Here is a 25298-nt window from a genome sequence, read left to right on the forward strand (position 1 = left end):
CAGTCCTTGCTATTCCTGTTGTTTCACATTTCCTCAGACAGGAATGCATTTTGGAATGCTTAAGTGATTAAATTCCTTTAATCTGCACATTTTGAAGCTATGGTCTGGGAGGATAGCTCAGAGCAACGCGTTTGCCTTGCACAGAGCAACACATGTTCGAGTCCTGGTCCTGCGCTTAGATACTGGTCTCTGGCGTTAAGCATGTTATAAAAGACACATTACTTAATTATGGTGAGGTTCCTCTCAAGAGGCATCCCTAAGGAGAAAAGCTACACCAAAAGAAGAACATTTTACATACTAATAGCACAGATGCCAACTTTTCACAGAGGACTTAAGGGTTACTTGTGTGCTGGCTGCCCAAACTTCCATGGGTCGCACTTCAAAAATTTGCATAATTTGCATAGCTTCACCCACCTTAATAAAAGGCCAAAATGTTCTGGCAACCCACCACATTGAGGACAACTCCATTAGAATTAGAAACAAGCACAATTCAATTTTAATTACATTTTTGTAATAGTGTAGATATTGCTCCACTAGAGAGTACATTACTTGACTGTAATTTGTGATTAGTTTGACAGACAAGCACTTCATCTTATTTGCATCCCTCGGGGAAGTGTGCACTGGATTTTTCATTTGAGTTACCCTTTAAAAGTAATTCAGCTGAGAATGTGGGTTTACTATCAGTGATTTTCTTGACAAATTGAAGCATTAGTAATTAATATATGTTGATGAAACAAACATAATTATGTGGACTTAAATTAACCCCATTGTAAACACTTGTATATCTGTGCATGATTTATTTTCAGAAATTAGAATTATTTAACCCCAGCACCCGCAATAACTTTTGTACATGAAATTGCTGGCTTGTTTTGGAGATGACACAGCAAGGCTGTATTCTTCAGAGCTGCAAAATCTGCAGATTTTAGGAGGTCATAGAAGGTCAAAGCTCTATGACTCTCTGGAAGAAGCAGCCCTTTATGAAGCCACTGTATGCAGATGAAAAGACTCGCTTTGCATCTAAAAGGATCTTCACTTTAGTAACATGATGACATTGTTTCTCAACCTGCTTGCTCAAAGCTTCCCTGACACGTTTGCAACGTCGAGGGTTTGGTTTTAATTGCGGGCCAAATCCTCGAATTGCAGGTAATTTGACAGCTAGGTAATAGCCTACATGACAACATTTTCCATTCGGGAGACTACATTCCTGCTTTTAACTTTGCATTCTGGATGTTGCAGTCCTGGATTTCTGCATTATAAACTCAGGACTACAAATCCCAGAATTCAAAGGTAAAAGGTGGACTCAACTGGCGTCTCCTTTCCAGAGTGGAATGTATTATATTGGCATATATTCAATAGGGATGGGTGAAGTGTATTATGTTACTTCACATATGTATATCGCCTTGCTGCCAGGATTATGTCTTCAGAGCCCTTTGGGGCGTGTGGCCTTGTGCAGACCGTAGTCTGAACATACATGAAAATATAAAGAGCAATAATATTAGTTGAAATTAACAGTGTAGAAATGTGGGTAAGATTCTCAAAAACAAGTGCAAATTTAAAAAAGCAGTGTGTGAGCCTTTTTTATTTGCACTTGTTTGCAAAATGCACAGCTGACATTATTCTCAAAGGTGACCTGCGCATTTCAGTGGGGCTGGAGAGTAATGCAAAAGATGTACTGTCAAACCCCCTTGCATACATTAGTGTAATATCTGTGAAGTTGAAGGTACTGGGACGAAGAAGATCCTTAAGAGCACTATGCATTTACCTGACCATAGTACTGCGACAAGGTGGCCTCTAGAAGGACATAGGATTCACTTGACAGCTCTCACTGCATGTGTGGACGGTGTGCCACGGTGGAGCTTGCGAAATAAAAAGGAAATTGATAAAGGAATTGGTGTTTTCTCCTTCAGCCCGCAATGAACCCAGGAGTTTCAAATCGCGTGCAGGAAAGAAGAAACAGTTGGCACGGTGGACAGAGGCTAGCAGCCGTAGAGGCCAGGAGGAGGTCACGCAAGAGGCAACCTCCCCGCTAGCCCTGAGAAATCGTGTGGTGGGCTGGCCATCAGAAGCTGGAAGTAGAGCAGTCTTGCTGCATCATCTATAAAGCAGTAGCCCGCAGGCCACCCAACCATCTTGCAGAGAAACTCAGCATCTCCAGTGGACAGTGCACCATCAGAAGCCAGGACACATGCAGACTTGAAATCCGCTGCTGCAAAAAGGGAAAGACCAGAAATCAAGCCCTATCTGCCTATGCCCCAAGACTATGAAACATCCTCCTCATCAGCATCTGACTCGATCCCACGCTCCTACAATTCAGAAAAGAACTCAAGACCCACCTCTTCAAGGGATCTCTGCCTCAACAATGAGGCCAGCACATAACCCCTTGCGCCACCTCACTTATTAGACACCACCCACCACTCTCCTCCCTGCCACCCGGTACAGCTGTACCCTTCCTCTGTGCCCCTCTGTATCCCTTCCCTCGCTGTATAGCTGCTCTGTTGTTATCTCTGAAAAGCGCTCCGTTATGCATCTGCACTGTTATGTACCTCTGCAAAGCGCTCCGTTGCTTCTTGAAGCTAGGCCTGTGCTCGATAAATACAATAATAATAATAATAATAATAATAATAATAATAATAATAATAATAATAATAATAATAAATAGAAGAGAACCACAGACCCGAGCAGCCCATAAGAAGAAAGGCTGGTGCGGCTGTGAATACGCCCGATCCCAGGAAGGACCGGTGAGATACCCCATCCCAGTAACAGGGACAGGGGCGATCAGCTGGCCTGGGAGGGACACAGGGCAGGCGTCAAGAAGACTCTGCAGCAGAGGAGCGCTTCCTCAGCCCAGTGGAGTCACACAAATTAGTGACCAACAGAGACGGGCCTGCGACCCACAAAGAGAAGCAAGCCATCTCCCTCGCATCAGTACTTGGCGGGAGAGCGAGCCAAGCGCGTTGAGCATATGAAGGAGAGAAACGGGGATTGGGACCCCCGCCGAGAAGTGAGGCATGTCCCTCACATCAGTACTTGGCAGGAGAGTGAGTCAAGGGAGTAGAACATAATAAAAGGGAGAAACAATGGTCTGGGACGCACACCAAGAAGCGAGACATCTCCCTGGCATTAGTAGTTGGTGGAAGAGTCAGCCAACAGTACTGAACCAGGGAGAGCGAGAGAAGCAGGGGTCTGGGACCCAAACCAGGAAGTGAGGTGTCTTCCTAATGGTCCCACTTGGCAGGAGAGTGAACCAAGTGGGCCAAACCTAACAGCAAGAGAAGCCAGGGTCGGGTACCCGAAATACGCATACAGCACAAGTCATATTCCTCATCGCAGTGCTTTGCAAAGACAAGATACCAAGTGATCCACATCAAAGAAGAGAAGTTAAGAACTGTGTAATTGAAACTCAAGTGAGAGAGAGACCCCCGGACAGGAGTAATTCCCTCTGGTGATTTGGAAGTGTGCTAACAATTGAAAAGATACCAGGAGAAGGGAGTCATTCTCCTGGTGACTGAAACCAGTTGAAGGAAGTCATTCCCCCTGATTGTGTTGAAATGTCAAAATACTAGGAGTAGGGAGGCATTTTCCTAGTAAACAAGGTGAAAGCCTGAAAAGGGCTGGACCACTTATAGGAATCAAACTGCCTAACTTGAATACCTCCATGGTATTGGATGCAGCATATTCCAGTACTCTTGAGAATTCTGTTAATTACCTGGCCCCAATGAAAACACGCTTAGCAAAGATTTAGCATAATAAAAAGTGGTTTTCCGCAGATATTCAGTCATTGAAAACTGCAAAAATGAAAGCCCTAAAACAATGGAATAGAACTTATTCCACGGAAGACAAAAATACTTATTCTACTGCAGCCAGAGCATACAAAGTAGCAATCTCAAATGCTTCTATGATCAGAGAATTGCAAGAGCATCATCCAGCTCTAGAGAACTCTTTCGAGTTCTTAAAGAGCTTGAGGACCCCTGGGGATCCACATCGCAGGTCACTAAAGATTCCACATGGTGCCCATCTATTCAAGACACCATGATAAACAAACTGCTGAACATTGCAGCCAAGGGGGAATCTTGCAGAATGGCTGACATGGATTCAGCACTATCAAGGGACAATGGTCAATTCCCAAGTTTCAAGTTTCAACCTAGTAGCGAACAATACCTGGCTGAAGTCCAGAACAAAAACTTAAACCTACACAATCTAAGGGGGACATATGTCCAGCCCTCACAATCAAGCTTTGCACCCCGCAACTGGTCCCTGTAATTACTAAATTTATAAATGCATCCTTTAGGGAAAATTCCATACCTACTGACATCAACCAACCTTGGATTTCCCCTTTAATCAAGAAACCTACACTGGATACTAGCATACCAAGTAAATACAGAGGAATTACTAATGTGCCTTCCCTGTTGAAAATACTAGATAAGGTGTGGCGCATCTTCAAATTGAGGTGTTCCTGCAGCGTCATGATATTTTAGGACAGAAACAATCTGGGTTCCGACGTACCCACAGCATTGAGTCTACCCTCCTCGATCTAAAAACGAACCTTTTTAACATCCGGGGGAAGGGTAACACAGACGTGCTTATGCTTCTGGACCTGACCCCGGCGTTTGACCTAGTCGATCACTTCATACTTACATACAGATTTTATGACGCAGCATACTTCTTTACTGCAGCTGCAAGTTGGCAATCCAAGGTTGGCTGCAAGTTGGGTAAAGTCATTTCTGTCAGATCGGATGGCCAGAGTCTTCTTTCAGGAGGCTTGGGCAGAGGAGTTCCTGGTGACTTGCTGTGTTCCACATGGCTCTTGTGGGTCACCAACACTCTTTAACATCTTTACGCTCCCATTATTCAATCAGTTGGATGCAGCTTGTGTAATTTATGCACATTACGCTGATATCACACAGTGCCTTGTGCCGCTTAATGGGGACTATACCTCAGACTCTGATACTGTCAATCGCACATATGGTCTGATTCAAACCTGGATGCGAGTAAATAAGCTTGCCCTCAATGATTTCAAAACTTAACTCATGGTTGTGGGGACAATACCACAACTGCACAAGCTAACTCCGAAATACCTGCAATTTGATATTGCAGGCTGCAGACCCAGTCCAAAGTTAAACCTTTAGGAGTAACTGGGGACCAGGAGTTCTCCATGAAAGCACAGGTTAACAGCTTGGTTTCCAGCACATTTTAGCACCTGAAATTGCTGGCCCAGCTTTGTCCCTTTCTTATTAAAACCAACTGTGCCACTATTACTCACGCTGTTATAGGGGCCAAGTTGGACTATTGTGCGAGTCTCCTGCTCCGCATTTGTAAGGGAGAGCTCTCCCAGCTCCAAGTCATCCAAAATAAATCTGTACGTATTGGGGAAGAGCTGCAAAGAAGAGAGCACATTTCAATAGCCAAAAGAGCCCTGCATTGGCTCCCAGTGAGCAGCAGGATTCTGCTTCATGTCCACTGCATCACACATTGATGCCTGTTTGGGAAAGGGCCCAAGTATTTGTCCAAAAGCATCTCGTGGTTACCAGCTCGTAGAACACTATGTTCTGATAACAGCTTTCTTCTAGCCACACCACAGACCAAACTTGCATGTGTAGCACTTGGGTCCTACCCACATGCAGCCCCGTGACTGTGGAATGCTCTCCCCCAGATTTGAGAGCATGTGCATCATTCAGCAGCTTTAAACGAGGACTGAAAACCATCCTATTCTGCTAACTTCCACTACTTTACTGCCTCGGTATCTAGACCTCCTTAATGTTAATTGTAGTCTGTTCTGTTCAGCGCCTTTATGCCTCCGGGCTCATGTCTCGTGCTATACAAACAAATGAAATAAATAAATGATGTAATTTCATCAAAGTAAATTATCACTATGTAATGAACTTTGATAAAAAAACATACTTAGGCCACAAGTGTGTGTCACAATAAACTTCTATTTATTTGCTGTCACAGTTAAGGCATTTTTGCCCTGCTTTCCTTTAAGTGTTTACTACAAAATGTTAAAGCTAAGACTTTGTTTATTGGTTAACTCTTTCATTGTTTAATATTTTACATCCCAACAATATGGTTCACACTGTATGGATACAACCATCTTAAGTCAGTATATTGACACTTACCTGATGCTAACGATGTCAAAAGTGCTGCCAAGCTGAGGACTTTACTTGCTGACACAGGTGCCATTTGGAAAGTTATTTATGTAGAGGACTTGAAGTCACACAGTCTGCAACTTCTCATCCAATTTCTGTGTCTTTGCTTAGTTTGTGTCCTTGATAAGTCAAACATGCATAGCACTTGGTGTGGCTTGAAGAACTGATGTGGTTTATCTACATGGTAATCAATGGGTACACAAAATAGGTTTAATTGTTTATGAGAACTTCTTGAAGCACTTGGCATAAAACAACCCAAGAAATAAAAATCCATACTGGTCTGGTGCATGCCATAATGTGTTTATTCACATACACTTAAGTAAGACCACTACACTTCCCAGCAGTTACAGAAACCAGGATAGCAACATCATACAGTATTTATTTAATACTGTGAAATTGTTAAAACGAAATTCTGTAGAAAAAGTAACCCCCTCACTAGGATTTTGAAAAAGTGTTGACTCGCCAATTTTTTGTAGCATTCAATTTGGCAACAGCGTGCTGCTAGAGCTCATCTTCCAGAGCTTGAATTACTAGTGACTGCTTCTCACTGCTATGTTATCTTCAGATGTTCTGACATTCCTCTCATTTGTGTTGAATAGTAAATCTCTAACACTGGCTTGCGAAAACACAGGAAAACCTGGTTGACTGATTGATGGAATGACCCGCATGCAAAAGGCCACATATTAGTCCTGATCTTCCAGAGATTTAAGGGCCTGGTGGTTCTGCATCCCCATAAACTCCACTGGCCCACCCATATTCTTATTCTATAATGGACAGCCTGTATTGCCATTGGCACATCAATTCTACTGCCTAATTCTTGCCCCTTTACATGATGGGACTGCCCTCGTTGAGAAGGATCCAACTGGAGGATTACTTATTTGTTAGGCTAGGAGGATACGTTCCATAGGGGATGTTCCCTGAGTTGAACCTCTAGAACAATTAAATATTATGACTGTCTACGAGTACGATCTCTGCCTATACTAGATGGGGTGCCTAAATGACTAAAAGTTCCCTATTCCTTACTTGACGGAGGGGTGGAGTGATTGGTACCTTCACCTGCCATTATGAGGGTTGTGCGATTAGCCCAGCAGTCAAGGTATACCGTACACAGGTGTTTCCTGCAGCGCTCTACGGGGCTGAGCTCCTTGGTTGTGGAAAAATGCTCAAACCTGAAATCATTGATGGCACTGTGAAATAGTACACCAACTGTAGACCTAACATTAGAACTGGGCGTGAAAGTAGCGGATTATCTGGTCAAGCATTGCCACTCCTATTTTGGGCACATATATGCTGCAGCCAGGATCTTGGACAGACAAAGGTGGTACTGATGATGGCTGATGGAAAGCACTGGGAAAAGACTCATCCACCTACAGGCAGTGCAAACATGGTTGGACGCAGGGGTGTTGCTAGGTCTGGAAAAGATCTGGGGCTAGGCCAATGTCAGGACTGTTGGACTCAGGGCTAGCTAGCCTTTTGGTTGTAACTCCTGAGCTTTTATCCAGGGCTACAACCAAAAGACCCAGGGCTATAGCGCCTTCACCCCCCCCACTGACCCCTCCAGCAACGCCTCTGGTTGGACAGGAAGCTTAAGGCACTGGGATATGGGATGAACAGAGAGTGAACAAAAATTCGGATAAGGATCTATTGACGGGAGTGAGTAATACAGCAAAGAGGGCAGTGGTGATGATTAAGGGGAAAATAATTTCCAGGAGTGGAAACTTTAGAGATGCAGGCAACAGTGAAGACTTGCAGGGTAAAGTAAGGAAATATGATGATGGAGCACCAAGGCACCTTGTCAAAGCTGGTATGAGTGACATGCTGGAGAAGCATAATCTGATCAATATTTTATCAAAATAGAGATATCATTGCTTTAATTGGTTAATGAAGCATTTGCATAGTGTGTATATGACAATAGATGGGACACACCTGGGGGAAGATGAAGTGCGTAACGTGTTATCACTAGCACTGAACCCTGAAGACAAAAGGCCAGAGGGGAAAGCATCTTTATTGCCGATCAAGGATCAGAGTGAAGGAGGTAGAGGTCCTAAATGAAGGATCAAGCTGGAGGAATTGGGGGCGTTTTGCAAGGGTAGATGCAAGATATTGTCAGATCAAGAAAGAGTGAGAACATGTTTGAGAGAGTTGACAGATACCCAGTGAATGTAATCAAAGAAAGACAGATTCTTGGTTGTGATTGGGGATGAGGTTACATCAGGTAAAGCAGAACACCCAGCTCATATTTTGTAAAATGAAACTGGAAATAAGGGAGCACATGAATGCTACCATGGACCCAGAGAAGACAGGAAAGTCAGATGAAGAAATAGAAGCACATTTTTCAAAGAGGGTGTATGATTATTGGACTGTGACTGGGGGGGTTGTCCTTCCCTCTAAGGTTCAAAAAATGCATCAATGATTTAGGTGCAAACTGGTATTTAAACCCTTTTGGGTGCCCTTGCAGTTTGGGCAGCCATTGTTAGAAACAACAATCATGTAGGTGGAAAACACATATTGCTTACTCATATGTAAAGTTTTCAGCTTAGGTTTAATTCAAAATATTTTTTAGTAAAGGTATTTGAAAAAACATACGTCATTTGTATTTTCAACATTTTCAACAAGCAACTTGTTATTTAATCAAACGTGTCAATGCGTCAAAACACTGAGATAGAAACACAGTTAGAAGAGATATTGGGCATATGTCTCTGGTGCCCAATACTTTTTAAGGAAAAAGTGTTACAACAAACATAAACAATTTGTATTTACAACAGGCAACTTGTTGTTCAATAAAATTATGCCAATGCATCAACACGCGGTGGTGGAAATTCAGTTGGAAAAAACATTAGGCATAGGTCTCAGCTGCCCAAATACAGTTGGAAAAGACATTAGGCATGTGTCTCAGGTGATTATTGGAGGCAGAAGAGGGAGGGTGTGCCATTCAATGATTTAAAGGAAGGTGAAACAGGTAGTGAGCATGCAGGGCTGTGTGGGGGTCAGCTGTCATATCAGAAGTATTATAGGCAAAATAACAGTGGAGGAAGTTTCAAGGTATTCGAAGAAGGGGAGGTGGATATGTCAATAGAAAAGGGATAAAGGGGCTTTTTGGGGGTCATCTGTCATATCAGAAGTATTATGGGCAAAATAATAGCAAAATAATAGCAGAGGAAGTTTCCAAGTGTTTCGAGGAAGGGGAGGTGGATATGTCAATAGAAAAGGATTAAAGGGGGAGACAATGAGAGATCAGGCAAGTATTGGGCCCCAGAGCTTCATGTATCGCAAGCAAAGAATGATCTCTGAAGTTGAGGCAACAGCTGGCTCAACAGGGGATCAAGCCCTGGTGCAACGGTACCGTTATGAACGGTACCGCTGCTACCATCCTACCCATTCCCATTGAGCCCTGTGGGGGCTCAAATGGGAATGGGGACATACCGGCTCCAGCTCCCGCGCAAGGGGAATTACTGGGCCCGCCGAGGTCGGAATGGAACGGTAATTCCCCTTTCACATGCCGGTAAAAATGGATTGGCTACCTCCATCCTCGTAATGAGGCCAATTGCCTGATATAAATGTTATTTTAGATGTGTAAAAACCCTCCGGTTTAAACATTCCAGATCTTCAAATCGCTGGCTGGCCATACCAATGTGCAAGGTAGATCTTGAATATGTCCTAATGTTCTCCAGAGGAGCTCATGCCTAACATGTTTCTTAACTTAGGGTGCTGATGGAACTTCATCAAGCGTCAAATGGCATCTATTCAGGGGTAATGTACACAGGTGGGGAAAAAGATACATCTACAATAATTTGTATTAGAGAGCACTGGTCTAATAGTTTTTAAGGCTGTTTGGGAGATAGTACTTACAATGGCAGTAGTTATACACAAAGTTAATGGTGAAATTAATGACCCTACCTTAGACTATTCCAGCTCTGCAAATATTTTTATCAATGGGGCTAAATCATTCCCCACCACTGGGGTGAATAAATCATGCAATTCACTAGGGGAGCTGTGTCCTGAAGTGACTAACCTTCCTCCTCTGATTAAACAAAGACAGCTGGTATAGTATCTCTCAAGTCTCACTAGCACGCTTGAATATATTACGTAATATGTCAATGTATTTTTAATATTAATTTATCTGTCTGGAAATATGGTTTTCCAAATGATGAGGTATGGCCAGGGGAGGTTCAATCCCACATGTACACAAATGTCAAAACACTATAAAAAAAATTGTAAGATATTGTAAACGAATGGTGAACCCTAAAGGAGTGGTGGGTCCCGAGTGAAGTTAGTCAAAAGGACACAAGCCACAAGACACAAAAAGGACACAAGATGATGTGTGTGTATTTCAATATTGCACCCTAAATTCACTGCATTTGTGCCTTTCCTTTGGACCGATTTTAGCTGTGTGTGTATTTCAATCCTGCACCCTAAATTCACTGCATTTGTGCCTTTCCCTTGGAACCGATTTTAGATGTGTGTGTATCTCAATCCTGCACCCTAAATTCACTGCATTTGTGCCTTTCCCTTGGAACCGATTTTAGCTGTGTGTGTATCTCAATCCTGCACCCTAAATTCACTGCATTTGTGCCTTTCCCTTGGAACCAATTTTAGCTGTTTGTGTATCTCAATCCTGCACCCTAAATTCACTGCATTTGTGCCTTTCCCTTGGAACCGATTTTAGCTGTGTGTGTATCTCAGTCCTGCACCCTAAATTCACTGCATTTGTGCCATTCCCTTGGAAACCGATTTTAGCTGTGTGTATTTGCACTTGTGCCTCTTCCGTCGTGTTCCCCCTTTGCTACTACTAAGTCACCTGTGAGTTTAGCCCAGAACTGTGCAGTGCAGTCACCCCTCTCCTTTCTACTCCCTTCCGCCACCCAATGGCACTCACCATCTCTCCTATCTTCTCTAATTGCAACCCTCTTGCTCACTAAGTCTGGAATCAAAAAGCACAAAAAAGACATCCTGCGTGCAAACCCTGGCCTTGCAATCGCGGACACCTATGTCAATGCAACCCCCATAGAGGTCTTCATGGATATCCTTTTCTATGTCCCCTCTTCAGATCTATGGACATCTCATCTCTACTCTCTCCTCTTTCTCGTCCTCTCCCATTAATGGTGGCGCCAAGTGGGAAGTCCTCTTGGGGGCTTCTTCTCATCTCGATGCTGCATTAATGTTTATCACAGTGGCACCATCCTGGTTCAGGTCCCCCTGGCCTATCTCCTTCTCTTTGACCGGATCTTGCCGTCTCTCATGAACTTCATTCCTTCTCCTGCCTCTCCCCCCACTTCCCTCTCTACCCGACCTCCTATGACAGAAGTACTACACCCTTGTACTGCACCTCAGAAAACCTTCATAGGCAGAGATCGTCTCCATCTGGCGACCCTCAACGCCCGCTCAGCCAACAAACACTCTGCTGACATCTGCCTCCTTCTTGAAGACACTGATCATGACATTCTCGCACTCACCGAGACTTGGTTCAATGCCAGCTCAGTCACTGCTTTTGACTCTCTCTTACTTGACGGCTTTAAGATTGTTTCCAAGCCTCAACCCCACTGCACTGGCGGTGGAGTTGCCTTAATCTTTCCTGAGTGGGTTCCTTCTTCCATTTTACCCACTCAGCTCTACTCGTCCTTTGAGAGCCTGCTATGCAAATTGGTTATCGCTCCCTCCTACACCCTGACCATTGCTACCATTTACCGGCCTCCCAGCGCTTCCTCCCCATTCCTCTCTGAATGGGCTGATTTCTGTTCTTCCTTACTCTCAACTACTTCCAACCTGCTACTCCTGGATGACTTTAACATCCAATTGGACTCCACTGGCACATCATCCACTCTCTTCATTGCACATCTCTAGCCCTCTCTGTTCTCCCTTCTGGTCCGACCCACTCTGCCGGACATACTCTGGACGCCCTCATCCACTGCGACCTCCCTCTCTCATCTTCTCTGCTTCACCCCTCTCTCTTGGTCTGACCACTCTATTCTCTCCTCCCACCTGAGCCGCTATGGCTTTGCGACAACTCCTGCAAAAGCCCTGCCAACCTCATTCACGAACATCCGTCCAATGAAACGCGTGTCAGCTGCTGCCTTTGCTACCACATTTATCCCCCCTGGCCTGCGCAACCTCCACCTGTCCATCACCAAAACCCTTGACATTCTTGACCCAGTCAGGAAAATTCCGTCTGAAACCTGCGTCTTAAGCGTAACACTTGGTACGACTCCATACTTGCAGACCTGAAACCTAAGTGCAGAGCTGCTGAACGGAAGTGGCAAACCTCAGGTTCACCCTCTGACGAACTGGCCTGACGTCTGCTCCCAAGGCATTACAGGCTCTCTTATCCATACCAAGAAAAGGGCCCACATTCAGACACGGGTATCTGGTGCTTCTAACAACACAGCTGAACTTTCGAGAATCTGCATGGAACTTGCCAACCCTTCCGCAGTATCCTCCCCCCCTATCCCTTCTCAGGCCCTCTGCAATGTCCTTGCCTCCCACTTCACCACTAAAACTCAGGAAATCCTGAACAGTGTTGTCACGCACTCCCCCAGCCCATCCCTCACCCCCTTGCCTTCCTTAGCCACTCACCTTCCTCCTTCGCCCTTGTCTCACCGGAAGAAGTCACCAAAGCTGTCAACTCCATGAAGGTCTCTTCCAAACAGGTTGCCCCTTTCTCATCTAGAACCATCAAGGAGAACATTTCCTCTCTCACCCCTGCACTTGCTGATCTATGTAACCACTCCTTTGCTACTGGTTCTTTTCCATCTTCCCTCAAGCACTCCCTTGTTCACAGCCTCCTCAAAAAACCATCAGCAGAACCTTCCTGTCCTTCCAACTATTGCCCTATTTCAATCACCCCTTTCCTGGGGAATCTGCTTGAGAAGCTGGCCCTGCCCCAACTAAACTCTCACACTGAACTTGTTGGCAGTCTCCTCAAACATCAATGTGGATTCTGAGCATCCAGAGACACGGAAACTGCTCTTCTGAACACCTGTGATGAATTGCTCTCATCCCTTGATTCCAACTCCCCTGCTGTCCTCATTCTTCTTGATCTCTCCCCTGCATTTGACACGGTCAATCACTCCATCCTTATAAAAAGGGTCCATGACACCCTTGGCATCACGGAATGGGCACTGGACTGGCTGGCCTCCTTCCTAACTGATCGCTCATCCCAAGTCATCCTGTGCACCTTCTCCTCGCCTACTTCCTTCTCCACTTGTGGCATCCCCCAGGGCTCTATTATCTCACCTTGGCTCTTTAACATCTACCTTACTCTGTCGGCACGCCTCAGCTCCTCCTTCTCCCCCAACTTCCAGAGCTATGCTGATGAAACACAACTCTTTTTCAGTCTTCCTGAGGACGACTTTGAACCTTCCATCATCCCTGACTGCCTCTTTGCCATTCATAGTTTCTTCATTGAATTTCATAGGTTTTTATTAGTGCAACTTAACCATTACATCCCTTCAAAAACGTTTTTTCAGTGAATTTTATAGGTTTTTATTGGTGGAACTTAACCATAATGTTTTTAATTGAATTTCATAGGTTTTTATTAGTGCAACTTAACCATAACGTCCCTTTAAAAAAGTGTTTTCATTGAATTTCATAGGTTTTTGTTAGTGCAACTTAACCATAACGTCCCTTTAAAAAAGTGTTTTCATTGAATTTCATAGGTTTTTGTTAGTGCAACTTAACCATAACGTCCCTTTAAAAAAGTTTTTTCAGTGAATTGTAATGGTTTTTATTGGTGCAATTTAACCATAATGTCTCTTTAAAGGCATACTCTAGTAAAACATTTTATTGTCCCTATGGGTCGGCCATGTTTTTTTAAGGCTAAGTGGGTCGATTTTAGAAAACTTTCCTATGGACCATACTCGAGTTTTCGTCCATTAAACGCACGCGAAAACAAGCACCTGTGAGCCGCCATTTTCTGATAATCCTATCTTTTCCCCGATCGCCCTGGCTGACCTGCTTTTGCGGCACTAAATCAATTCCCCCGCCCCTGAGCCTGACATCAGCAGACTCGTACCGCCCATTTCCCAACGCCAAAGCACGTCTCGTGTCAACATTCGCTGCGCTTCAGCTAATGACGTGTCGCCATGGAAATGGCAGGACGCCTCTCTCCTCAATAAGTATAAACAGACCGTTTCACAACACACAGCAGCCGATTTTCGATTCCATTCCTCTCTCTGTGTTACTTTGAGTATTCTGTGACTCGTTTCAGTGCTCTGATCAGCTAGCTTCGTCGCTTGTAGCCCGTGTGAACACCTGTACCATCTCAGTAAATTATTTTACTCTGTTTACCACACAATGGCTACAATAATGCCCTACATGTACGAGCCTGAGTATACCGAGGAGGAACTACTGGAAAGGGAAGCACGCGAAAACGATGGGGATTCGGACGGCAGTTGGGAGGACGATTCAACAGATGAAGAGCCTGGGCCTAGTCGCATGGACGGCGTCTCCACCTGGTGCACATGCCATCGGTGCGAGCTAATGCCAACCGAGGACGAGAACTGCTGCTGCCGAGAAAACTCGGGATGCCTGGCCTACATTTCGGAAGGCGAGCCACGCCCGCAATGCATCACCGAGCTGCCAGACTTCTGGGCAGCCTGCCTCACACGGGCCGTGTTGAGAATCTTGATGGTGCTTATGCACGAACTTCGAGCAACTGTTCGTCCTCGTAATCCGAGTAACGAGTAAGTATACTCTGCTTGTCATGCCACTCCTATTTCATGTTCTTCTACTATATCCAAAATTACATCTGCATATCATTGTAACGCATGTAAGGCGTTGAATAGTGGGCATTGTCTAGATAGCATTTGTCCGTGTAAAATGCCATTAGTTACAAGAATTGTCATTGACAACAAACGTTTATTAAACTTATCTGGGTCATTTAAAAACAGTTTGTTTCATTCGTTTTCACAGGTGGTACAGGCTGGTGGCCTATCGTTCCTACACATGGTGGCTTCACGGGAGGCTTGGACACAGCGTTCGACGAGTGATACCCGCCTGTGCCGTTCGTGCCATTAGAGACACGTTCCCGAGTGACAGCGGTCAGTACAGGGGATTTTCTCTCGCTGTGCTGCAACCTGACCTGTATAACCTTTAAAGTCTTCTAATTTTTTTTTTTCATGAAAATAAGATTCAAAATAAAACACCACATTTATTTTAACAACATTTGTCTCGATTTTTTAAATGAATCACATATATCTATACTATCAATTACCATTGGATTATACAGGCCTTCGGGTCTTGGCCACTATAATACACTGGTTGAAGTGTGGGTCTGTGCTCACAAGAATCTGCGTTATGTGGCATTTGTTATTGATAAGCAACGATATACTATCATTCATATAAAGGCGATATACTGTATATTCATATAAAGGCGATCGCGCCGGTGGATGCTCGCTGGCATGGGGGGGGGCTGTCCGGGGCGCGAAAGGCCAAGGTGCCAAAGTACATGTACACTTCAAAAGGTGTCCCACGCCAAGGGGCCATCGTTCACATGGCCTCCTCAGACCCCGTGTCTCCAGCCAGGCCTCCCCTTGAAGCAGGCCGCCCCCCTGCAATCCACATAAGTGTGTCTCCATTCAGCAGTCTTCCTGTGCCTTATCTGCACGCCCCAGGCCCATCCATCCCACCCCCCTCTATCAAAGGCGGTTCGCGCCGGTGGATGCTCGCTGGCATGGGGGGCTGTCCGGGGCGCAAACGGCCAAGGTGCCAAACCACATGTACACTTCAAAAGGTGTCCCACGCCAAGGGGCCATCGTTCACATGGCCTCCTCAGACCCCGTGTCTCCAGCCAGGCCTCCCCTTGAAGCAGGCCGCCCCCCTGCAATCCACATAAGTGTGTCTCCATTCAGCAGTCTTCCTGTGCCTTATCTGCACGCCCCAGGCCCATCCATCCCACCCCCCTCTATCAAAGGCGGTTCGCGCCGGTGGATGCTCGCTGGCATGGGGGGCTGTCCGGGGCGCAAACGGCCAAGGTGCCAAACCACATGTACACTTCAAAAGGTGTCCCACGCCAAGGGGCCATCGTTCACATGGCCTCCTCAGACCCCGTGTCTCCAGCCAGGCCTCCCCTTGAAGCAGGCCGCCCCCCTGCAATCCACATAAGTGTGTCTCCATTCAGCAGTCTTCCTGTGCCTTATCTGCACGCCCCAGGCCCATCCATCCCACCCCCTGTATCAAAGGCGGTTCGCGCCGGTGGATGCTCGCTGGCATGGGGGGCTGTCCGGGGCGCAAACGGCCAAGGTGCCAAACCACATGTACACTTCAAAAGGTGTCCCACGCCAAGGGGCCATCGTTCACATGGCCTCCTCAGACCCCGTGTCTCCAGCCAGGCCTCCCCTTGAAGCAGGCCGCCCCCCTGCAATCCACATAAGTGTGTCTCCATTCAGCAGTCTTCCTGTGCCTTATCTGCACGCCCCAGGCCCATCCATCCCACCCCGCTCTATCAAAGGCGGTTCGCGCCAGTGGATGCTCGCTGGCATGGGGGGCTGTCCGGGGCGCAAACGGCCAAGGTGCCAAACCACATGTACACTTCAAAAGGTGTCCCACGCCAAGGGGCCATCGTTCACATGGCCTCCTCAGACCCCGTGTCTCCAGCCAGGCCTCCCCTTGAAGCAGGCCGCCCCCCTGCAATCCACATAAGTGTGTCTCCATTCAGCAGTCTTCCTGTGCCTTATCTGCACGCCCCAGGCCCATCCATCCCACCCCCCTCTATCAAAGGCGGTTCGCGCCGGTGGATGCTCGCTGGCATGGGGGGCTGTCCGGGGCGCAAACGGCCAAGGTGCCAAACCACATGTACACTTCAAAAGGTGTCCCACGCCAAGGGGCCATTGTTCACATGGCCTACTCAGACCTCTTGTCTCCAGCCAGGCCTCCCCTTGAAGCAGGCCGCCCCCCTAAAACCACGACATACATACGTCATTCAACACACCCCTGTTCCAAATACTTTATAAACCACTTGATATGTCTCATGAGAACATCTTTGTGCTTTGCAAGTCAACTCCTGAACGTGTTACCTGGCAACCACCGAGATCAACGCTAATCTGGTCGTCGTCGTGCTATCCGTGAACTTCTGTGACCGCTTAGAGCAAACCCATCAGTGTGCTACCTGTGGCTATCCACCTATTCTCCTGCAACATACTGCTCTGCTTGCTGAATCCAACTGTTTGTTGGTCAAGGTAAGGCCATGTATCCTAGTCATATTTCGCAGTTTTTTAAATTTCTATCTATTTGCGAGTAGAGTACACAATAGTGCTATGTTCATTGGTCTCATTGCTATTGACTAGAGTTTCCATTGCTATGCTATCAATAGATCTATTTATTTTCCTCTGTGTCTATTGTCATCGAATGGCATCCTTCGGGGGTCCAGTCTATAATGTAAGCATGTTTCCTTCTCGTGCAATACAGAACAGCCAAGGGATGAGTCACATGTTCAGATTTTAGTCACATCATTTATACATTTCTGCAATTTATGCAAATACTAAGCCGCACATAATGAACTGGTACAGTTCCTGCGACCAAAACAAACCTTGCATTGATCATTGTATGATTCATTTACTTTTGTATCAAATCTTTATTCTTGAAGATTGTATAATAATGTTGATATTTACTTTTCAGATTCATCAACAATGCCTGCCTGTTCGATTTGCGGTTGCCCTTCGAAGACCCATGCGAAATCTGAAGGAACTACAATGCATGTATTCCCGAAAACTGTTGATCGAATAAGAGAATGGGTCAGACATTGCGGATATCCACTGGATGAGCTGGAAAGTAGAGTCCAACAAGTCTTAGAGGACAAGAGGGGCGATCGATACCGCATCTGCAGCCGGCACTTTTCCTTGGACATGTACACAACTTCTTGGGTAACAAAGAAGAATAAACGGCGAACTACACGGAAATTGCTCGAAAACGCTATTCCCACTATATTCGTCCACATTCTGCCACCGGTGAGTCAAGTGTCCGGATTTAGCTTTAGGCCTTGCGGTAGTGTGTAGTCGAATGGACTAATAGATATTGTAGGTGTTCTATCCCTTGTAATAATTTCGATATTGATATGAGTGTATAGTTTTTTGAATAATGACATTTATCAATATATTCTTTTTCGATTTTATAACCCACAAACGCAATGTATATATATGGGAACAGGGAACTGTGCTGTATTGAGCATTTTTCAAGTATTCTGTCTGCTTACGTGGCTATTTTTTATATTGGCATTTCATTATCAATCATTGATTGACCTTTACAACTTCTTGACTATCCCTTGAATCTGAAGCAAGAACATTCTACATCCTTGACGTGGTCGCAGTTATCAACCACTTCTAGCGCGTATCAGGTAATCTTACTAGGCTAATCCGCTACATACTTGTGTTATGCATGTCAAGTAATAGTTTTATTCTATCGTGTAATTATTTTACCGAATGTTTGGTTACTGCTTTCCAATTAATATACACCTTAGTTATCGTCCACTGGTGTTTGTTTTCAGTTATAATTAGTGTTATCCATACTAATGCAAGTACTGTCTTTCAGGGAGATGCTGAAGCGTCCGCCACATCTACAACGTTTCTAGATGTTCCTCACCAGCAGGAGGTATGGATACTGACAGCTCCATCGAGCGTCATCATCAGAGCTGGAATTCCTGTCGTTTGATTGTTCTACACAATGTTTCATTCGTGGTTAGCCGTTGATATGTACCTGTGCTGTCGACCCCAGGTGTATGTTATGTTTTCACAATTGTAATCCTCACTAATGCAAGTGCTCTGTTTCAGGGAGACGACGGAGCGTCAACCCCTACACTTGATGCAGAGCCTGACATTCAAGTATACGAATCGGCGCAACAGCTTTCGGAAGTGCGCACTACATTTGCAACATCCATAGATATTCTTCACCAGCAGGAGGTATGTATACTGACAGCTCCATCGAGCGTCATCATCAGAGCTGGAATTCCTGTCGTTTGATTGTTCTACACAATGTTTCATTCGTTGATATGTACCTGTGCTGTCGACCCAAGGTGTGTGTTATGTTTTCACAATTGTAATCCTCACTAATGCAAGTGCTGTGTTTCAGGGAGACGACGGAGCGTCAACCCCTACACTTGATGCAGAGCCTGACATTCAAGTATACGAATCGGCGCAACAGCTTTCGGAAGTGCGCATTACATTTGCAACATCCATAGATATTCTTCAGCAGCACGAGGTATGGATACTGACAGCTCCATCGAGCGTCATCTTCAGAGCCGGAATTCCTGTCGTTTGATTGTTCTACACAATGTTTCATTCGCGGTTAGCTGTTGATAGGTACCTGTGCTGTCGACCCCAGGTGTGTGTTATGTTTCCAATATTGAAAACCATACTAATGCAAGTGCTGTGTTTCAGGGAGATGACGGAGCTTCCACCACAATCACAACATCTCATTTAGATGATGCAGATGTAAAGGAATTGTTGAAATAAGTAGATGAAATGTGTTCATATTTGGATTTTCCTTGATTCTTTTGGACAATGCATCTTTCGCGGTTATCTCTTTATATGTACCTGTGCGTTCGACCACAAGTGTGTGTTATGTTTCCAATATTGAAAACCATACTAATGCAAGTGCTGTGTTTCAGGGAGACGACGGAGCTTCCACCACAATCAGAACATCTCATTTAGATGATGCAGATGTAAAGGAATCGTTGAAATAAGTCGATGAAATGTGATCATATTTGGATTTTCCTTGATTCTTTTGGACAATGCATCTTTCGCGGTTATCTCTTTATATGTACCTGTGCGTTCGACCCCAAGTGTGTGTTGTGTTTCCAATATTGAAAAGCATACTAATCCAAGTACTGTGTTTCAGGGAGATGCGGATGCCTCCTCTCCAATACAACCATTCATGGCAGTCCATGCAGAGCCAGAGGTATGGATACTGACAGTTCCATCGAAATAGATCATCACTGGTCGAATACTTGTCGTTTCATTGTTGCACACAATGTTTAAATCGTGTTTGGCTATTGAGATGTACCTGTGTGTCCTCACGTGTTTTATGCGAACAATATTTTGATACATAGTAATAAAAGTACTATGTTTCAGGGAGACGATGGAGCCTCATTCCTTGCTGTCTATGCGGATACAGAAAATATAGTCCTTGCAGCGCAAGCGGAAGGGAGGACAAGCGGAAACGAATCGGAGCTACAGTGTGCAGATGTTGAAGGTCGAGTCAAAAGAGTTGCAAAGAAAAAAAAACAAAAAAAGGTTAGTTACAAACAGTTCATAACTTTAAAACAATTGTTGTGGTGGGGACTATTTTATGTTTTTTTCTATTCAATTCTACTACACTCCATCTTGTGTTTAAACTGAACATCCCTTTTCCAATCTCTCCTCCAGTTACCCGTCGGCGTCAGAACTATACACACACAGACAGTGAAGCAAATGAGAGATGTGGCTTGCCAGACCATGTACACGATGGAGGAACTATTAATTGAGGCGAGGCGTGTTCAGGCTCGAGATGCTTATGTCCAATGGCCAGAACATGAATTAGCTCTGTTTGGAGACTACAGCAAAGTTGCATTGGACCATGGCTACTGTGCGACCGGACCACCACAAGAAGATGTTATTGAATGTTTTGGAGATAGCTCGGAAGTAGTTGCAGATCAATTTACACAATCTACACCAGCCAAAAAATTGCCACCAAAAAACATGTCGACATTGTTGTGTTCTCCCATCAATGTTGAATTAGCAGATGTTGAAATGAGAGAGAATGAACCAGCCGCAGCATCCATAGACGCAACAATACTTGATAGCAGCGATATTACTTTCCAATGTGTTGACATCTCCACAACGTCAAAGGCCGAAACAACGTTGACGCAGGATGACAGTCTAATGAAAGAGAGCAAATACATTGTATTCGACAGTTGCTTGATGGAAATTATAATTATGCTGAAATGTGTGCATTCCGTTAGAGGGAAAGTATGTGGGAAGCCATTCATTAATGTGACTCGTAAAATGAAAGGCAGTAACCTTAAAATAAATGCCGCCTGTAGATTAAATCATATGTTCTCATGGTTTGCACAACCAATGCTGGGGAAACTGCCAGCAGGCAATTTACTGTGTGCAGCGGCTTTACTTTTTAGTGGCTCAAGTTTTCGAAAGGTAGAGGCTTTCTTTCAGTTTGTGGGACTCAAATTCATTTCAAGTGCGCTGTACTACACATACCAACGTGATTATCTGTTTCCGGCCATTAGTGATGCTTGGAGAATTGAACAATTGTCTCTTGCAAGTACATTCGAAGGCAAACGATTTAGGCTAGCCGGCGATGGACAGTGCGATAGCCCTGGATTTTCTGCCAAGTACTGCACCTACCACTTTCAGGACATGGATAGTAAGAAAATTGTGAGTTCCGAGGTCGTGCAGGTAACACAATGTACATCCTCAGTGGCCATGGAGAAACTAGGATTTATAAAATCAGTGGAAGATCTACAATCGAGGGGGATGCACATCGACCTCATAGCCACGGATAGACACGTTTCAATTGCCAAGACAATGAGAGAGCAGTTCCCACATATTAAACATCAATTTGACGTATGGCATCTTGCTAAATCAATCAATAAGAAAATCTCGGCTGCGGGAAAAAAAAAAGGTTTTGAAAGTATTTTGCAGTGGTCACATTCTATCACCAACCATCTTTGGTGGAGCTCAAAAACTTGCGAGGGGTCATTTGAAATACTACTTGAAAAATGGCGGTCACTGATGCACCACTGTACCAACGTTCACCGCTGGACAGCAAATGAACATTTCCACCAATGTGAACATGGCCCTTTGTCCCCAGAGGAGGCACGGAAGAAGAAGTGGTTGATTCCATCATCACCGACACACAAAGCCATTGAGAAGATTGTTTTCGACAAAACTCTATCAAGAGATTTGAGAGGACTGACAGAATTCTGTCACACAGGAGATTTGGAGGTGTTCCACAATATGTGTCTAAAGTACAGGCCAAAGCGCTTGCATTTTAGCTTTCGGGGCATGAAACATCGCACCCTACTAGCGGTCTTGGCCCATAACAGCAATGTCGGACGAGAACTATCTAGGACTAGGGGCAAAGTAAGGATGCCTCGCTACACCAAGGTGTTTTCAAAACGAAGTAAGCAATGGGTGATCAAACCAGTCTATGATGAAATGCAGTTCGACTTTGTGAAAGGCCTTATTGTTGCTGTGTTAGAGAAGCACAGATATGGAATTTTGGACGTTTCTGTACAGAGCAGTGATCCATTGCCACCAAACATTGCGACTGTGCCATGCCCACCCGAAGCACAGCTGATTGTGAAGTACAAATCGCGGTTTAAATAATTGCAATAGGATTGTATTTTTGTAAATAAATGTTATTGTACAGTGTACCTGTAAACCTAAGCTGGGTGTCATCTTTGAATTCTCTCTATTCACCTCACATATGTGTATGTATATATTTTTCTCATGTCTCATCTCATGTAAATGTAAATGCTGCGCACTGTTAACGGAGGGGAGGCTTGCGTATTGCAAAAAATAAAACAAACAATAAATCTCACTTTTAACTCAACTCCTGTGGTACTTTATACTTTCCCTGACCTTCCGCAAAAAATTAAATGTCTCAATTTGGGCTGCAAAGCTCGCAGACAACGGGGAAAAAATTGGGGCACTTAGAACGCGCCAGCCAAGCAGGCCGTGGCATTTGGGAGAGAAGCCAGTTTGCATTTGCACATTGAGGCGCTCTACATAGACGGGTTCAAAACTTCAAGTTCTCATAGATGCCTATACTACGTGATGTTGCAAATAAAGAATGCGAAGGACAGTGCACAGATGAGGCCCACAAGTCGCACTGGAAGTATAAGGGTCTATTGTTTTTTGACCTTGAGACAGGGACCATGCAGAAAGAACTACATTTGAAGGGAGTGCGCAATAACGTAAGAGAGGATAAGGCAGAAAATTCAGAAACTAGACCGAGTTTCAGTTTTAGGTCAGTATACGAAAAATCATTGTCAAGAGCACGGTCCGTTTTACAGACTGCATTACGAAGAGACACAATGGAAATTTCAAATATAATGTAAGTAAATCTTTACACGCTTTTATACCAGAATGAAGATTTAATGAATGGATGCATGAATAAATGAATAAATGAAGACTGTAAAAGATGTTAAAACTATTCGTAGTGGGCACATGGGCATGCAGGATCACTGGTGTCACCGATCTCGCTGCTTGGCCCAGCCACTTTTCCCTGCACCACGGGACTGTCTCTGTACGCTTCAGCCCCTTGTCCCGGCATTTACCTTGCACTTGCCAACAGCTGGCCCAATTATTTAAATTGTATTCAACTAACCATGTACAGCCCTTCCCCATGCGCGATCAGAAAGACACCTCGCCCAGTAGGATCGTGGCCCAGTAGGATCGTTGTCTGTCTGCCCTTGTTCCCCACCTGCCTCGTCACGCCTAGAAACACTTGAGTATACGCGCGTTACAAATGCCATATCATATATCATATCATTCCTCATGCATGTAGAGTGTCGTTTATCATTGTATGTTGCCCTCGATTTATCTCGTTACTTTTCGCATTTATGTTAGAGAACAACATACTCCATTGAACTACCCTTGCAAGCAAATAGTTTCTGATCGGCCGTAATAAATGAAATGAGTAATATTAATGAAGTTCGGCTAGCGAGACTAATTATCTTTTATTTGTTTTCTTAACAGGTATTTGATCCCTTTCTGCAACTGCCACCTGTTTGAGACACCGGCGGACGGATTCTTCAGCAGACACCTGCAGCTTCGTGTCAACAACTGGAGCACGATCACCATATTATGGGACGATCGCCAAGGGCCCACATGCCCTTACGCTGTACTAGTGGCTAGAAGTAACATAACGAACTTTAGGCTGGACTAGTGCCTAGTTGATGGAACAGCCTTGCGGTTCACCGTGCTTACAAAGTGATTCTTTTTACGAAAATGAACACCCTGTGTGCCATAATGGAACAGCGCGTAACTCAAGATTAAACGGAACAGTTATTGCGGATACAGATAAAAGAAAATAAATGGCTTTCGGAGTTCATATGGCAATTGATGAATATTCTCTAAACATTTAATGTCAAATAAATGTACTTTACCAAATGTACCGTGTTGCTGTTTCATTTTAAAGTACAGTTTCATATTCCGAATTGTGGCGCGCTGTGTTGTGAGTTGATCTGTGTTGGTTTCCGGGTTCTGTGTGGGGTCGCGCAGAAGACGACTGGGCGCGTTTGCCTACGCAGCACAGAAACGTCACAGAGAGAGGCGGGGAATATGAATGTTTTGATAATGTCAGGCTCAGGGGCGGGGGAATTGATTTAGTGCCGCAAAAGCAGGTCTGCCAGGGCGATCGGGGAAAAGATAGGATTATCAGGAAATGGCGGCTCCCAGGTGCTTGTTTTCGCGTGCGTTTAATGGACGAAAACTCGAGTATGGTCCATAGGAAAGTTTTCTAAAATTGACCCACTTAGCCTTAAAAAAACATGGCCGACCCATAGGGACAATAAAATTTTTTACTAGAGTATGCCTTTAACAAAGATTTTTCTGAGAATTTCATGGGTTTTTACCAGTGCATGCTATTTTCCTACAACTTACTAATATCATACTTACCCCAATATAGCAGCATTTGTGTCCAATTTACAAAGTTTCACCTTAATACTCTGCCATTTCCCACCTACTAGCATCATTTTTAACACTTCTATACATTTTCCACTGTTTTTGCTTCCTTCGACGCCAGCAAACATCTGACATCATCAGGGACCTACCGGACAGTGCCACATGACCATGCGCTCGCGCGCAGCATGATGACGTGTCCATGAACGGGTTTGCACTTTGCGTTCGGGTCCTTACCTCGAGGACAGTTCGGAACTGCATTTTCTACTGATCTAGCTCAAAATGTATCCTTGCACATCTCCTACACCTATTCTTACTCATTATCCATTAACAATCTAGTACAAAGTATAAACTTGGAAGAATAGTAGCAAAACTGCTATTTATCTTAAAAATGTCATCAGCTATTGCCATCCCTCCTCCCCAAGAGCCACCACCAGCTGGAGGACCAGATAAACAACAAAAAAAGCACAGTATTTCCAAAGACAATGAAGAGGACCAAGAAGGTGAGGTAGGGGAAGTGCTTACCTCTAGCACCCAGAGAGAATCA

The 25298-nt window shown here is 44.8% G+C and overlaps 1 long non-coding RNA gene across 2 annotated transcripts in view; it reads right to left on the minus strand.

Moving 5' to 3' along the window:
* Positions 1 to 25298, minus strand: part of LOC138514226 (uncharacterized) — a 468254-nt gene that overhangs the window by 398509 nt on the left and 44447 nt on the right. The window contains exon 2 of one of the 2 annotated variants that reach the window (XR_011281898.1): positions 6114 to 6320. The exons of the other annotated variant lie outside the window; for it this stretch is intronic. This is a non-coding gene — a long non-coding RNA (uncharacterized lncRNA). The remainder of the gene's footprint in view (positions 1 to 6113; positions 6321 to 25298) is intronic. 2 annotated transcript variants of the gene reach the window in all.

The sequence above is a fragment of the Ambystoma mexicanum genome, chromosome 12 (genome assembly GCF_040938575.1).
Source record: "Ambystoma mexicanum isolate Mex_15411 chromosome 12, UKY_AmexF1_1, whole genome shotgun sequence".
In the NCBI taxonomy this organism is placed as follows: domain Eukaryota; kingdom Metazoa; phylum Chordata; class Amphibia; order Caudata; family Ambystomatidae; genus Ambystoma; species Ambystoma mexicanum.